This window comes from Struthio camelus, chromosome 6, assembly GCF_040807025.1.
Source record: "Struthio camelus isolate bStrCam1 chromosome 6, bStrCam1.hap1, whole genome shotgun sequence".
NCBI lineage: Eukaryota > Metazoa > Chordata > Aves > Struthioniformes > Struthionidae > Struthio > Struthio camelus.
This window is the reverse complement of record NC_090947.1, coordinates 24800966-24818595: the sequence shown is the minus strand read 5'-3', so window position 1 is coordinate 24818595 and position 17630 is coordinate 24800966. Positions and strand designations below refer to the sequence as shown.

General features: G+C 39.2%; 1 protein-coding gene across 27 annotated transcripts in view; it reads right to left on the bottom strand.

Moving 5' to 3' along the window:
• LOC104144940 (sodium channel protein type 2 subunit alpha) overlaps positions 1 to 17630 on the bottom strand; it is a 166164-nt gene that overhangs the window by 64634 nt on the left and 83900 nt on the right. For 17 of the 27 annotated variants that reach the window (XR_011141929.1, XM_068948726.1, XM_068948728.1 and 14 more), the window contains 5 exons: positions 15650 to 15987; positions 14460 to 14520; positions 13576 to 13847; positions 12947 to 13135; positions 2983 to 3052 (listed from right to left, as the gene is read on the bottom strand). The gene's annotated coding sequence lies outside the window, so the exon portion shown is untranslated. Of the gene's footprint in view, positions 1 to 2982; positions 3053 to 12185; positions 12323 to 12946; positions 13136 to 13575; positions 13848 to 14459; positions 14521 to 15649; positions 15988 to 17630 lie in introns of those variants that run through there. The other 10 variants (XM_068948725.1, XM_068948730.1, XM_068948745.1 and 7 more) reach the window with 8 other exon arrangements.

Genomic DNA, 17630 nt, shown 5'->3' with positions numbered 1-17630 from the left:
AGGCCAAGACCAAAGCAGACATGAAGAAAAAGTCCTGCTAATATACTTCCAGCTGAAAAGTTCTGAGAGATTCATACTCAGTTCTTCACCAAGCAGCGCCCTAAGCAGAGCTCTGTTCCCTAAGCAAAGCCAGGCTGCAGCAGCTGGATGAATACTCATGGGAGATTCCCATTTCCCTGGTGTGCCACCTGGAGATGACCGAGTTACTGCAATATTACAGTGATTGCCACCAATACCTGCAGAAACTTGACAACACGGGAGCTTAAAAACAACTGAAAGAAATAAAAAAGCTCCTTTATATTGCAATCTCAGTTAACCTTTTTCTTCCTCCTCACCCATTAAGGAAGTATAAATTCTGCTTATATAAGCTGCATTCCTGAATAAACAATTATAATTAGACATATTTGTGAAATAAGAAAGTAAAAGTAGTATGTGTTTGCTAATATGTTAGTAAAAAGATCTTGGTTTCTCCCCAGTTCAAATTTTTGCTTAACATTTAAGCCTTAACACAACCTAAGCTTCAAAGTTTCTGGGATTTTAGGTAACACCTGAAAAGAATAATATTCGGTAATTAGCCCTGGGTGATCTATTTAGACAGATAATTCTGAGATAAAAGTGACAGCAAAATACTGCAATCCGGCTTCAGCTGCCTTTGAGTAATTAATCGATGACAAACTTTTTGAAAGAGAAAATGAAAGAGCTTCCACACTTGAACAAGGCAGAGACATTTGCAGACGTACAGGAACTTGAACTGGCATCCAACAGCCAGGAATGTGCAGCAGACCAAGCCTGTAAGCTAGTTACCAATTAGCAGGTCTACAAACCAAGTAATTTTTAAGAAAAACTAAAATATGAGGCAAGATGGAATTTTGAAAGAACTATTTGTATACATTGTATATCAAAATATTATTTTTTTATTTTGAATTTACATCAATAAATGAATCAAAACGTGTTGAACACAGAGCTTGGCTTTACTAAAAATTCAGATCAAGCTGCACATGTTGATTAAACTCTTCTTTAATTTAGGGTATTTCCTCCTTTTTCGACAGTGTTTTTACTATTATTGATAAGACACAAAAAAGATGACACAGATGCAAATCCAGCTTCACTGTTAAAATCAAATATGATCTACAAAAATACACTGAAAGTAAATGAATTAATCCTGTCATCTTCATATTCTGGGCTGACCAATCTGATTAATTTAGCACAATAATATTAAAGATTTTTAGATACATCTGTGCACATTTCTGTAAGTTTACAAAAAACACACCCCTTCATAAATCTCAACATTAACGTAAGATTGTGCCTTCTCTTTGGCACCGTAGCTGTCTTCCTGGGGAGAAAAACCCCCAAAGCAAGAGGGGCCAGAAGGGTACCGACAACACAGAATATGTTAGAGTTCCAAAGAAACTCCTCTGGCTGAAGCAGAAACTATATACGGCAAATATACGCAGGCTAACAGCAACACAGAAAGATACACAGAGCAAGGTAACAGATTACAAATATCGTAGCAGTTAAAGAGGATTAGTGGGCATAATGGAGTGAACTGAAGCATTGATGATCTATCTTTTTTATCTCGTGCCATATTTACCAAAAGAGCATGCACATCATTATTTTTCTTAACCCAAACCGTAATCCACAGTGACTACTTCACGCTATTTCCAATAGTTTGCCAGTGGCTGAGGTAAAGAGATAGGAAGTGTTTTCTCTGGTTTCTCTGCACTTGCTAGCAGTCAGATCTATTTGACTACAGAATTGCTTTCCCTCACAAGTAAAAGACTCAAAGGGAAAAGGACTGGGAGAGAAATCTGCAAAACAGATTGCTGGAATCTGAAGCAGTAGAGAAAATCATGGTGAGACTAGGATGATAACTACAGGTCTCTTCCATGAGCCGTACAATTGAAGACTTCAAAGGGACAGCTGGAAACACATCTCTTACGCCTTCTTTAGTTTTCTTATTTACTCATTTTTGAAAAAATATTCCTGTTTTGGTTTTTATAAACAACAGTTATAGACAACACAAAATGAGCTGGTTTTGATTAAGTTATTCTAAAACAAAACAAACTTATGCTACCATTCCACCTGCAGGAAAAAAATGATGAACAAATAAATAGATCAGACAGTATCCTCTAAAAGTAAACAAAGAGCTGCTGAATGAAAAAGGAAATGCAAATCTGAAGTAGTAATTTAATTTCATAATTATTTGCTTTCCACTGAAAATGTTTTGCCCTCTGTATTTAAATTTAGGAATTGCAAGTCAAGGATGAACTGGTTGATATCAATTGCCAAATGATACTGAATAAGAGGCAGCAACAAAAAACACAGACCACGCTGGATTGTTGAAAAATACTGAAATACTAATAGTTATTAATGAAGTGTTACCACTGATAAGACTAGAATCAACACAAAGAATGTAATTGTACAACCAATTCACATGGTTCAGAGTCCAATTTAAAGGATGTCACTGGTACAGGGAATGACAAACAGAACTTCCATCAATTAAGCATAGAAGATTCTTGAAGAACAACAAGGATTAACTTCTAAAAGTGATTTCACCAAAATCTGTACACAAAGATAAATTCAGTGTTCTGTTGCAATCCACTCTTTCGGTCATTGACAACGAAAAAAAAAATACAAAAGAATTGAATTTTTCAACTCATATTATTATGAGTAGTATTAGTATTTTCCCAAACATGCTCTGTGTTGCTAACGTAGCTGTCCAAATAAAATTAAATGATCAAGACCATAGAGACTATGTCACTAATTTTAGTGACACAGATATTGATAAATTCTGAAGAATGCAAAATACTTACAATAACTGCAACAGCTGCATGATTACATTTTAAAAAGCTGCCCAGCTTACACTGCATTCTCAGAGTGTGCCATTTGACAGAAGAAAAAAAAAAAAACATAGAAAAGGTATTTGCCAACCCAGGAATATCTTCTCAGAAGTCACAGAACCATTTTCTTGCTTGGACTCACCAATTTCTTCTGCCTTCAATCCAGTGGCTCACACTTTTCGGAATGAGTATACCGGGCACTTGGCACGATTCTGAAAATTCAGGAATTCTTTGTTCATGAAACATTTTAGACATCTTGACGAAAGCTAGAACTCCTCAAAATGAACCTTCAAAGGAAAACCTGAGATCTCCTAGCGAAGACCAGCTGCTCATCATAGGCTCCAGTGGAAAACAGAACTAGCAGTCACATTAGATATGCTGAGGTTCCTAATTTAAGAGGTCAGCAGTAACGCTCACATTCAAACATTTTAATGAATGAGAAGAGTTTGAGAGGCCATATCTCCCCTCCAGCCCCTTAATCAAGGCTAAGGGCACAGAGTAAGTTGGGTATACATAGAAGCTCTGGGGTAGATTCAGAAACCAAATGAAAAAGAACTATTAGAAATCCTTGATGCTTTCATCATATTTAATTTTTACAAACATTTTAACATTTCTATTATAAACAGCTTTAAAAAAAACACCGAAAATCTCCAAAAATTTCAAACATACATCTCAGAACATTCAATAGCATAACATTTGCCATCGTGCACCTTGTACTGTAAACGAAGTAAAAAGTACTGTACTATTGGCTAAAGCTTCCTATATTGATTGCCACTGCTTAATTCATACACACATTTATTAACTTTCATATGTAGAAGAAAAAAAATGGTGCTGAATCCATGAGAAGTACCAAAACTCAACCCCACACTTTCCTGTTGCACCAGTGGATTGAATACATCTTTTTAGACGGCCGTGTAAAAAAATCAAAGTGTAACTCAGTATACAGACTGACTTATTTTACCTTGATGTAGACACACAACTTTTCTTAATATGTATGCAGTAGGACATGGTTCCCTAGAAACAAGAACTTATTTGTCCCAAAGTGCTACATCACAGCAGAAAGTGATTATATTGTACAATCACAACATAATTAAAACAGAATTGCAAGACATCCACTGAAAAAAGCTATTAAGAACAAAAACTACACAAAGCGTACCATTTGGTTTACAAAAGTGATTTATTTTTTCCACTTAATCCACCACCATTTTCTTTTCTAAGCAAGAAGAAAGCAACCGTTTCATACCAGACCACCAGATCCACTGTACTTTATCAGCACGGTGCAATGACACTCAGCTTCAAAATCTTCCCTGTTCCTTCCTCCCCAGTCATACAGAAAGAATAAATAATTTAATGAAGTACTTATCAGGAGAGGGGAATAGCCTATTAGCCTGTGTCTGTATTCTTTTTCTCTCACTTCCCTGAATCTCTCAGAACTCCAAGCAAAGGAGAAGTACATATCTTTCTTTCTATCTGTATCTTTAAAACATGTATTTTACAGCTTAGCCCAGATCTATGGACTTAAAGAAGCTTCTGAGTATCTTCAAGTTCATGCTCAGCTTTCTAAAACTAAAATTGAGTAAAGAACCACTATAAACAGAATGTTACAATTTTTTGAAAAGAACCAGGAAAAAAAATAATCAAAAGAAACTAGAAGAATGTCACTATAAAAAAACAAAAAAAAAGGTATAACTCTTAGAAAATCAGTTACCAGAATGTTTTTCAACCCACAAAATTTAACACTGAGCTCCTTCTAAAAGATATCTATGTGTAAACATACCCATAATGGAAAACTATGAAAAAGGCAGCATTGTCATTAAATAAAAAAAGGGGTTTTTGTGGCTAGTTCATTTGCCTGTAAGGACATCTTCTACATTTCTTTAATTATTTACAAAGTAGCAAGCTAGTGTCTTTTGACCCATTCCACCAGAGATGGGAGGAGCACTATGCTCAATCTAACTGATCGGGGCAGATTCTAAATGGAAAAACTTGAAGAGCATCCTTACTTATTATTTCCATCAGAGCTGTACTGGAATCCCAGCAATCAAAAAATACAAACAGAGTAGCAAGTAGTGTCCTTGTAGGACACGGCTGTCCAGCTTTTAGAGTTCTTGATTAATGTTCTAAACAATGTAAAGGCTCCAGAAAAAGACATCAGTACTGCTCTCAAATATTCAAAACACCATAATTTGGAGTTTGGCCCTGGAAATGATGGTGTTTGCTTAAAACAATAGGTGTTGCTGTTCTGAGGCTTATAAAGGCTTGATTCTGTTTATTTGCCTTCTGTTTTTCCTATCTCTGGGATTCAGTTGCCACACACAGTCAAGCATTGCCATAAAAATAAAGCAAAACAAAGCACTAGAAATTTACTTTTTTGTTGCAATGAAAGCTAATGGAATGGTATTATTCCACAATAGAGGCTGTAAGAAATAGTACTAAAAAAAAAATGCATTACAGTATAAAATCTTGAGATTCCTTTCCAGACTGGATTAACTTTGGTTCCAGTACAGAACACCCTACTTCTCTATGTATGCCCCTAACAAAATGATGAGATAATTGTTCAGCATATCCATGCACTACTGTTTCATTGTAAAGTAAGTGCTATGATTTATCATCTTAGAGTTGTCAAATCAATTGTTTTAGATTTATAGTAAAGCTCTCTCACCCTCTGCATGTCTCAGCAATTATTAGATAATGGTTTAAATCTTGTGGACCACTGATCCATGCGGCCCTACGTTCACCTTCAAGGAAATTCACAAGTACCGCATGATGCAGCAAAAGGTACATAAACATAATCTAGATGTACAACAATCTAGGAGAGCAGTACTTCTAAAAGGCTCTCGAAAATTTTTGGAATCCACAGAACAAAAAGGTTGAAAAGCACAAGACTAGAGAAATTTCTGTACTGTTTTGATTACAGAAAAAACTTCACTGAAAGCAAGTGCCTGAAGATTTAATTGCAAACTGAATCAACCTGTTACAATAAAAAAAAACAGAGACACTTGAGTTTTGTAGCACCCCACCAAACTTTATTTCAAGCTTCTGAACTTCTCTGGATTATCACCTCAGAAATGTTGGTACATACGTGTTTCATGAGAACAGTACACCATATCCCCAAACAGAAAAAATAATGTGATTAATTAGAAATAAAAAGTCCACATATACTTTTGCTAATAAGCATACATCATGACAAACATGGTACATGTTTTCTCAGTGCAGCAAAACCTCTGGAATTCGTTATTTTATTCCTTTTCATCATCCATGAAGCACATCACCCATGCACGGCGGGAAAGAACCTAGCCTGAATCCAGTGAAAGGACAAAGAACCAGCAAGATGAAAACAAAATATGCCTTGATGGATTGGGAGATAGAGAGAGAGTGAAGGAAAGAAAGACCAAGTAACTGATCACAGCTATTCTGTGCTCCAGAAAAATGGACTCTTCTGTCATTTAATCTATTAAATTTATTAATTAAATAATCTTTTTTAAGCCACAGAAATGGCTACAAAATATCATTAAATATCATCTCTGAAACATCATTAAATATCAACTACAACTATCTACACCCTGAGAGCTCTAAATCGTGTCTTCTACTTTCAAAGAGTCCTGAATATTCATAAAAACATATCACTTGAAGGTTGTACAATAGATTTAAGTCTTTAGGATTATAAAGGTCTATGAATATAGCAATTACCATTGATTTTACTTAATTATATATTTTTAAAAGTCCTCCAAGGTGTCACTCTAATTCCGAAACATCTTTTTCCAGCTGAAATTGAGGGTCATCTTACTAATCAAACACTGGGTCACAACCAAGTAACTTGAGAGTAAGTTGAGATTTTGCTTCATAAAAAGAGATGCAACCTCTTTTTAACATGGGAAAATATTGCAAATCCTTCTAAAAATGACATAAGTTAGCCTGCAAACAGAAAAATAAACTTCTGAAAATTAGGCCCTATTACAGTGTTCGATTTAACTAACATCTTTTTCTTAACAAAAGTGGTATAAAATATAGAGCTGTTTATTTTGTAAATGGAAGTTTAGCACCACTAAGTTCATTTTGGGGTACGACTGCAATGCATAATAAAGAGCAGCATGCAAATCCCTAAAAAGAACTGGAAACAGCATGGCCAACAGAACCTCTTGAGAAGCAAAAGCAGCTTTCATGAGCTCACCACAGTGTATACACAAGTAACGCGCTGTATTGATCAAGAATTTTGAATCCAATTGTGACAGGACCCACTTTAGGCTTCAAAAGTCAAGCAGGCTACTATCTTATATCCTCTAAGACAGACAACCAGGAGATAACAGGAACTTTGCCCCACTCTCTCCTTCCTCTTTCCTCAGTTGGCCTGCATGTATTCATAGAAAATCTAATATTAGAAGTACTCTATCCAGTAATTTCAGCTCCTGGATAACGACACTCCCTTTCTCACCCATCTATCTAGTTAGAAAAATAAACTTAAAAAAAAATTCCAGATTAAAAAATAAAAAAACCTATAGCAAATTAAAAGCTTTTTCAAGTCCTGCTTGACTATAAGCCTTGCTGTAAAAGCAAGGTTCCCAGACAGAACTGGGAGGAAGATCTGCAAGGTGAGCAGGCACAGCAAAACATACCACTTGCTGCCCAAATACAGCCCTCAAGGCTAGGAAAAGGAAGGCAGCAGGCACCAGGGAACCCACTGATGTATTTGGGTCAAAGAAGCACGGCTCCCTGCTAGGCGGCCGATCTTCAAAACAGACAGATTTCCTCACTGGCTGCCCAGCCACTCAGAAGACACATTTCTCATTATTATAAAGCGCGTGCGTGCTAATTGAGCAAGCCAGACAAGCAGTAAGTACACGCACACTAATTAACCAGTTGGGCACCAGGAGCAAAACGCTGCTGCTTACCTGCTAGGCCAGCGAAACATCCATCTCTCTCCCGACACGCACAGTTAAACTGCCAGCCCAACTTTGCTTTACCTGGGAGGGCAATCACCACAGAGCATGGAGGCAGCAACAGGAGAGAACGAGTGAGAAGGGAAGGGGAGATACATGGGGGGCTATAATAAGAAAGCTGAGCTGTGAGATGGCCAAGGATTACTACAGGGAAAGACAACAAATGCAGGAAACACAGTGGATAGGGGAGAACGCAGCCCAGCAGAACCTGTAACGGCCTATCCACCTATTTGAAGCAGAAGTTACTTATACACAGCAAAAATATTGGGGGAAAATACTTTCCATGGATACAGTAAATAATTCCAAAACACACATTATAAATCCAGGAAATGTGGAGATACATTTATGAATTCAGTAAGATTTAGAAATGCGTACTTAAGTCACAAAAAGAACCTTGGCAATTACACAGTAGCAAAGTAAATCAGTATCTATAGAAGTATTATTAAATTATATGCACCTTCAAATGAGACGAAAGTGAATTTTCAAGATTGCGTTTGCTATTTGATTTTGTTCATAGTATCTTTTCACTGTGCTACACACTCATTTCCACATGCAGATAATCTGTACAGTAAATTGTAGTTCTTCAGATACAGAACCAAACAGTAAGTCAAACATAAAGGCCTTGTCTAGCCTTTTCCAGAAACTCAGGCAGCAAGACTTGGCACTCTTGCACTAGTACCTACAAGACAGATCAAAACTTCTATGGACGATCTGCCTGCTGCCAATTTGGGTAGAGCATGAATGGCATCAGTCTATACATACTCCACCCACACTGGCAAATGTGATGGGCAGTAGTATCAGCTCGTATCACGCTCCATCTCTGCCTGCCCGTGGGTGCAAGCAAGCTTCTAGAGAAACCCTACTCCAGCCTGTCTGTAGGAAGCAGGTAACAGTGCAAAGGCATAAAGGGACACTTAACGCCTCTGTGCCAGTTAGCGCCTCTTGGCACAGGACGCAGAAGTTCTAAACAAGAAGTTTATGTCCACAAATTCAGCATAATATTAGCTAATTGGCAACTTCTTAGAAAGATACCACTTCAGCTAAATGAAAAACAAACTGGATCTATACTTCAATAATCTTGTCAATAGAATAATAGGCCAAGAAGATCAACTAAAAGCACAGATACATGAGGGGCTCGCATTTAATATCTGTTACAAAATTTTAAGTGTATATTTTTAAAGAGGCTGGCTGGAGCTAAAGTTGTTTTCTCTTTTATTTCGGCTGTTTTCCTACCTCCAGGCAAGAACATTTCATGGGGTGACTTTCAAAGAAAGAGCCCAATTTTGATAGAGAACTTGACGGAACTTCTGCTGAAATAACTGTATCAAACTTACATGGTCACATATGAAAATATTTTCAAACTTGCAGGTTTTTTTCAGGAGAAGACAACGATTACACATAAGACGGTTAATTTTTTCTTTTAAACTTCTACTTTACTACTAAACTTTTACAGCAGATTTCTTCCAAGATTTTAAGAGAACTACTTCTACCTAACTTACTAAATGGCATCAGAACATACAACCTAAATTAGAAACGTGAGAAGCGGTTTATTTCCTTCTAGGAAATCAGTAAGTTAATGGTGGCAAAACCTTAATGACAGAAACAAGATAATCAGTGAGAAATTTTCTCCAGGAACACACCAACACGTTTCAGACCAACACGTTTCAGACGTGAGTGCTTCAAACAGTACAACCACTCAGTGCTGAGAATCTCTCTAAGGAAAGTAACATCTGCGCTTATTATTGATACACAAACTCTTGTCCTTGACTGAGTTTACAATTTATTTCAAAGGTAACAAGTGGCATTCTTTCATACAAGAGCAAGCAAGTTTTCATGCGGAAACCTCTTTTTGAAGATTAAAGTATACCAGACTTCTTTCCACGTGTTCAGAATTCTACGTACATAAATATGCAGTCCCAAAAGGCATACCAAATAAGGCATCAAACTTTATGTCCCAGTGAAAAAAATAAATAAGGATATACACATATACACATTTAAAAGTCTGATCCCAGAGACAGAATGTTTCCTTGGACTGGAATAAGGTAGAATGTCTTTTACATGTTATTACTTTACCTGTTACATGTCCCTTATTAAGAGTAGGGACATATTAATACAAATGAAGCTTGCTTATATGAAGAGAGACAAAGTATTTAGCATCTATTCAACACTACCTCAAAGCCTCCTCTTCCCCACAAACATAAGAAAATAGTTTTAATACAGAATATTGAAGGGGAAAATTGTCCATCTCAATATTGTACTGCTGCTAGTAAAACCTTAGATTAAGTAAAATCCATTTAAAAGCCCAGTAATTTGTTCATGTCTCATGCTATTAATCTACATTTTGCATTTCTCTAAATGCAAATAATTAAAAATCAATACAATCCACTTCACTGATTTCCACTTCTCTCTGCAAAACTTCAGCTGCAAACATTGTTTGCAGTGATGTTTTTATGTTAAAAAATGGAAGGGGAAACCCTTGTTTTTGTGTCTCTCAGAAGTAACAGAAATGTGCATCTGTGAAGCTCTTGAACTTACTCAAGTCTTGTTTTTTCATCCTCAACCTCTGTCAGTATAAATTTCAACTAAATATACCTTTACAAGATCATTAAAAAAATATTTTTTAAAAATACGTGAGAATGAAGGAAAAACAAGAGCCTACATGAAATTATCCTCTTGAGTCCCTAACATACGCAATTGACAGGAACAGAGCGTGGGTGAAGATGACCTCAAACAACTTGGGCTGGCTGCTGGCCAGGCTGGCCCTTGGCAAAACTTGCAGCATCCTGCACGCACCTCGGACAGCCCTGAATCGCTGTGTGCGATGCACACAACGGCTCTTTTCCTTCCAGCCCTGACACACCCTTTTTCATCAGGACTGGCCAAGGAGTCTCTGCGTTTCTTGCAGAGAGCTCACAGCCAGCGAACAGGATGAATTCTTCCTATTTGCATTGCAACAGCTGTTTGACAAACAACAATAACAACAAAGATGAAGTGATGATCAGATTCAAATAAAATGTAGATTTTCAGTCCACTTAGAAGCCAGAGGACTGCCTTTTTTTCCCCACTATTGTCGTGAAAACAGCAGTGACAGAACTGCCTTTCATTCCATATCCAAAAAGATTAAGAAAATTCACACCTTGATAGTGCTGTGGTGCTACACATCAAATGGTAAATACAGTAATTCATTACAGCATTTACTGTCCTTAGGGTAATTCATCTTATGAAATATTAGGGTTTTTTTATTGCTAACGCCTGTGCGTGTATTCTTGCTTTAAAACAAGCTCAACTGGGATAAAATTCTAATTTTCAGTTCCACCACTTAACTTTGCTTTTTGCATCCCACTCAAATTTAAGTATTATGTATTTTAATATATTCCAGAATAGCGAGATATTTTGATAATAGAGAAACATAACAAAGACTAGAGTCCTCAAGTTAAAAAGGAAAATCTTCTTAACCTTTATGAGTAGGAAAAAAGCATACAGAAATCAAATCCCTTGACGAAAAGCTTTCCACTGCCTGATTTTTCGTAAACCAGTCAGGAACTTTTGCATAAGGGTTGTTCCCAATGCTTGTTCGTTTTCCTACCAAGGTATTTTGAGGCAGAAGCAGTACCACATTCATGTGAAAAGCACTAAGTGTGTTTTTCCAAATCACTACCATTGTATAGTATGACAAACTAATCCGGCTAACTAAACTAGTCTTGCTCTATCCAGGGTAGAAAACGGGATGTGAGAAGTTTAAAGTAACAAGTAGCGTAAGAGTGTTTTAAGGGTTAGCTGTTTATTTTTACACAAATACTGAGCAAATACAGCATCTGGAGATTATAACATGCTGGTCTTCCTAGCTTTTTCTGTTGCTGTCTTTCCTCCGTGTGCTTCTTCGATCTTTCTACGAACGTGGTCACTACCGCTTAGCAACCAAGGGGACATGATGGAAGAGAGGAAAATTCTCCTAGAGCTCACCCTGCTCCATCCCCATGGCCGCAAACCAGCGTTTCATGGCAAATCAAGAAGAATATGTTTTATTTATTGCCTCAGAGATACCAAGTGGGAACTAAAACGTGGCTTTGTAGCAGCTGGGGCTTTCTTTGCTTGGGGTGGGGGGAAAGCTGGAGATTAGGAGAACCTGTGAAGCTCTGCAGGTAAAACAGCTCTCTCAATGCTAACGCCATTAAATAAAATAAAATAAAATAAAAAACAGGCCAGATACCACAGTGATGAGGACCACAAAGAAAAGCAAATGAGTAAGTCCAATACATTGCACGTTTTTATCAAGCGCTTGAGCCGTCCTCAGGGGTGAGATCAGGTGAGGAACGAGCCGGGGTGCCCTCAGGGACACGCAGGCGGCGGCTAAAAAGCGAAGTCCAGGCAAAACCCGCAAGCAAGAGGGAGGAAGGAGAATACTTACTTCTCCCATGCCACAGGTAGGTGCTGCCACCGCGCCGAAGTGCCGCCTTCTCCTCCCGGCTCCTGGGTCTGTCTCTTCCTCGCCTCGCTGAAGCGCCCGGCGGCCCGGCCCAGCCCGACTCCTCGCCTCCGGCCCCCGCCGCCCCCAGGCGCCTCACCCGGCCGCGCCCGCCGCCGCGCCCCCTGTCGGTGGCCGCGGGGCCGGGCGGGGCGCGGCCGTGGCGCAGCTCGCCGCGGGGCGAGCGGCGGCCGCCGGGCCGGGCTCCTGCGGCTGAGCTCGGGGGCGGCGGGGCCGAAGCGCCGCGCGGGCGAGGGGGCCGCCGCGGGGAGAGGGCTGCCCGGCGGGGCGATCCCGCCGGTGGGGGGTAGAGCCCGCGCCTGCCTTGAGCGCTCCCGGGCGCGGAGCGGCCGGTCCCCCCCCCCCCCAGGGCGAGTCTGAGGGGGTGCTCGCGGACGGGCGGCGGCGGGGGGCGCTATGGCGAGGGGAGAGGGGGCCGGCGGCAGGGGGGCGGCTGTGCCGGAGGGCGAGGGGCCGCCGCCGGGGGAGCGCGGGCGGCGCCCGCCGTGGAGAGGCGGCGGCCCCGGCGGGGGGACCCGGCTGCAAATCCGGGGCGGCGGAGACGGCCTTGCAGCAAGAGCGGCTCCGTTTTGGGAGGCAGGCTGGCGGGGGTCGCTCACGCCGCTGGGATCGGGGCGGGGCGGAGAACAAAGGGCTCTTGCCGGCCGCGCAACCTGCTGCCGGGCCGCGCGGCCGCTCCTCACCTGCGCGCTGGCGCTGCTGCTGCGCCCGCGGCGCCTCTGCTCTCCGCGTGTGCGGGTCGTTCTGCATCCCACTTTCTGCTAACTCGAAACTAACGCACTTCTCCGGAGTAACTCTCTTCTGCTGTTTTCCATCCACGTTTAAATGCTAAATGGGTTTTTGAGAGGAAGTCATTACCAGGTGTCCTTGGGCTGTAATTCAAGGCAGTGAAATTACACATATGCCTAATAAGCTTTTAAAAATATTTACATGCATTTTTTCACATAATGACTAATTGTAATACCTTTTGAAAGGTATTTTGGATTTTTGCCAAGGAAACAATCAAAAATCAGCTAGTCTTCCGCTCAGTGTGTAAAGAGATATTTTCTATATCATTTTATTAAATTATCTCTGAGTTTTCATTTTATGTGTTGCAGAAAAAAAACGTCTTCCACACTTTTGAGTGGTATCAGATAATACAGTCTCCTGATAGTTGCATACAGATTCTAGGGGAAAGCAGACATCCAAATAGCTTTAAGCATTGGGGGCTGTACAAATCTATTTTTTAAAAAGTGTATCTATCTAAAACAATTACAGAAAGATAGCTACAACCAAAGCCACAGCTAAGCATTTTGTGGGAGCATCCACCCACCTGGGCTCCTCTGCACTTCCAACATCAGTGCTTCATCTTCCTGAAGGCTTCCTGCCACAGGTTGTTGGCACTGATTCCCAACACTGATGTTCCTAGGGCCTTGGTGGAGCTGGAAGGCTGCATAAATAAGGCACGTCTGTGGTTTTTGTCTTTGGTCATAGCTTAACATAAGACCATCAAAAGTCACTGGAAATATCCTGAGTGCTACTTCAGAGTAGGAAAAGGCAACGTGGGGGAGGCTTGATGGCAGAGTACAGAAATTCAGCATGTGCCTGTCACAACAGAATAATGATCTAAATAATAGCAACTGTTACCTTCCCCTTCTTTAGAAATAAAACTTCACCATCTTTAGAAATTACAGAAATGCATACTATCAACAGAAGCCATGAGACTAAATCTGAAAATATATATGATATGATATCATATATACAGATCAGTATATGATCTGTCTTCTGTGCTTGTATTTGCTTGACGAAAATCCATCACTCCTGGTGCAGCATGGGCATACGAGGGCAAGAAAGAAGAGGTGCCAGGAGCGCTTTCTCCTCTTCACTTCTATCACTTTAGCACAGATAATGTGTCACATGTTCCTGTAGCATACTTGTTTCCCCCAGTTGTGTCAGATTTGGCACGTGCCCCTCGCCACGTGCAGACAGCATAAAACACTTTCCCTGTTTGTCCTGTCTGACTGCCAGAAACCAGCTTCTTGATTGTGCCTAGTTTTCTTTTCAATTTAAATGAAAAAACAAAATGTGTTGTGTACAGCGCCAATTATTCCCTGCAGGTATAGTAACAGTATTTGATAGCTTCAGTCTGGCTACTCTATCTAATACAACACGTATTCTAAGAAGCAGCAATTTAGTATAGCAGACAGTATTACTTGCCTTTGGTAACTAGGAATGAAAGCCGTTAGTTCGCTATGTGCATTTAAAGTTGAATGTTCAACTGAAAGAGACCAAAAACAAGGGAAGAGTTTTCTTTCTATTCTTTCTCTTTCATAAGGCAACCAAAATTAGGATTTTTTCCCCTTTTTATTACGTTTTTTAAGTTATATGCTTCCAATTTTTTTCATTCTCCTTTGACATCTTAGTACTGATGTACATTGGCTTTCTGAACACCTTGGCTATGCTGAAATCTGTAATATTTCTGTATCCAGTGTCACTAGGTTAGTCATGTTTGTCTCCAGCAGATAATGATGATTACATAGTTGGTTAATAACAACAGCGCTTTTAAAAAAAATCACTGTGTGTTATGCAACCAGTAAATTTCCTTATGACACAGAATGTTAAATTAATATTAAATCAGTCATTTGTTACATTAAATTGAAATAGATCATTCAAAAGTGTTCCCTCAGAAATGTGTTTTCATCTGTTTATATAACATCTAGTACAGTGGGGTCTTCTGGTTCATTACTAGCTGGCATTACTCAGTGCTAGAGTTGTACAGACAATGAGAGAAAACTATAGCTAATTTACTTACTTGGTCCCTATTTTTCATGCATAAAACTTTTAGTCACACTCCATAATAATAACAAAGCCGTTATTACCATTTAATACAGGTAATAAGTTCATAACTGTAAGCTAATTAATATGTGAGAAGTGGTAAGGGTCTGTCAGATGGTATGATCAACCTATTTCTAAGGGAAACGTTAGTGTGAATTGCCAAAGTTACTATTCTAGCACCGCTCTGTGTTCAAAGTGGATATAGCTTTGTACTCTGTTTCTTACAGCTATGTTGCCACCTGACATAACTCAGTGGGTATACTATTTATAATTTCGTTAATCCTATACATACTGCAATGCGTAGCAGACTTAGATATACCATCAGAGAAGCAAAACATGGATACAAACGTGCTGAATATAAACATGCTGAAATAGGAAGAAAAATGGCTAGCTAGTACCTGTCTTGACATAAAGGAGCTAAATGGAAATGCTAACCAAATGGAAATTACTACAATTTGTTACTGCGACACAGCATCTTTTCTCCAAAAACTAGCAAAGACTTTTTGATCCATTTAATCCTTTAGTCCCATATCCACTTTCCTACTTATAACCGAAGAACAGAACAGACTTACCCTTCGCCCACGCTTCCTGCCAAATAACGTTATTACCATATAATGTATTACTGTTCTAACTTTTCATTCATGGACATGATTAGCAAGGAGATGGTCGATAATTGGCTTCAGAAAGTCTAGCCTCTTGCATCATAATTCCAGCTTGGCATTCAGCCATATTAAAGTCACAATGCTTGTATTAATGGATGGCTTCCTCATAAGGATTGGATGTAGGTGAAATGAGGATGATTTTTTTTTTCCAGCAATCTTTGTTACTGTCAGTCATGAAATATTGCTGTGTAAGGGGCTGCTTCACTGGTGTCTCTGCAGTAAGCCAAGGTTAGTGTCTTCCTCAATGCCTGTGAACAGTCAGAAACAATTAATTTTTGTCATCACTGTTTTTCACTGGTATTTTTTTAAACACATACTTATACTAATCTTCCCTCCCTCTTAGTCAACAATTGTCCTTTCCTTTAAAATCTGTGCCATCTCACTTCACTGATCACATAGGCCTGTTACGGATTTCTTTCTGTCATGATGTTATCCATCTTCTCCTGGCTTCTTTTCTTTTCTTTTTTTTTAAAAAGAGTAGCTTCTCTTGTATTTTAAGAGAGGCCATTGAGATGGCACCCTACAACAGAACTGTCGTGTGTGAACTCATGCTGCTGTGACGGTGGTCTAAGAATTCAGCATCAAATTCAGTGCAAGATGGTTTTTGGTAACATTGTATAGTGTCAATATTGACATTAAAAATATACATGCTAAAATTTAGTGTGTAAATAAGCAGTAGTAAAGGCAAAAGGCTCATCACCTCACGAGACACTGCTGCAGTGGTCTAGCTTCAGCTGATTCTGAAATGACACCGCATCAAACTGCTTACTAATTGTAAAAGGTTATGTGTTCCTGGCTCTGTGACTTCTTGGCTCTTTCACATCTGGCTTGTGCTGCAGAACTAGTGGGCTATTAGAACCAAGGTATTAAGATCTTTCAAAATATATCTGTTAGTGAACTAAAATGCAACTATGAAATTATTTAACATAAAAAAACTAGAAAAGTAAAACAGTAAAAATTTGCAATTAAAGCTTTTCCTGTAGCACAGCCCATTTAAGCAAAAACTATAAGTAGCAGTGTAGAAGAAGCATCTGACAGGTCTCGCTAAGCTGCAGTGTCAGGGGGTTCAGATCAACTACATCAATGTAAGCGCTTTTCTCAGTTCCCGGCAGTAAAACACACATGGCAATACAGATAAAGTTGGATCTACTGTATATATATATGAAAAGTATATCTGTATCCCGAATTAAATCTTAAATAACTCTTACATAATATTGAAACTAAATGTGGGCAGAGATTGGTTGACCTCTCTTTTTTTTACTCAGGCCCCTCTCCAACTACCCAACTATTCTAATTTTTTTAAGGTCGTGTTTTGTCACTGGTTAGCTAAAATTTCTCTCAGTCATTTTTAATAATACTTGTACAATTTCTATCAATGATTGAAAGAGAAATCCAGGTCGTGTTGAAGCCAAAGGCAGAAATTCCTTAAAGAGAAGGATTTACATAGGAGCATATGATGAAGAAACTAAGTGCTTTTTTTCAAAGACAGTCTCTGTTTCTTAAGTTACATGGTCTACTACTTTTTCAGCTACTATGGTTTGTTAAAAATCTGCTACGTCGATTTGTAAAGAAATCCCTCTCTACTAAATCCTGCAAACACCTTGCAAACTTTACCAAGCCTTTGTGCCCACAATCTCCATAAGAGGGCACCCTTATCTAACAGCTGAATTTCATAGCAAAAAAAAAAAAAAAAAAAAAAAGAGCTTTTCTAAAAGCTTAGGAGGAGAAAAAAGCTCTATAGAGAGTTTAGTAGGAGAAAAACCCTATTAAATTATTTTAATTGTAGTTTTAGTGCTGATAAGGCTAGTCTAACTTGGGAGCTATAAGAATACATTAACTCTGTATTGATGGTTTTCTAAAACAATTCAGTTGGTTGAAATTTCTTCAAGTC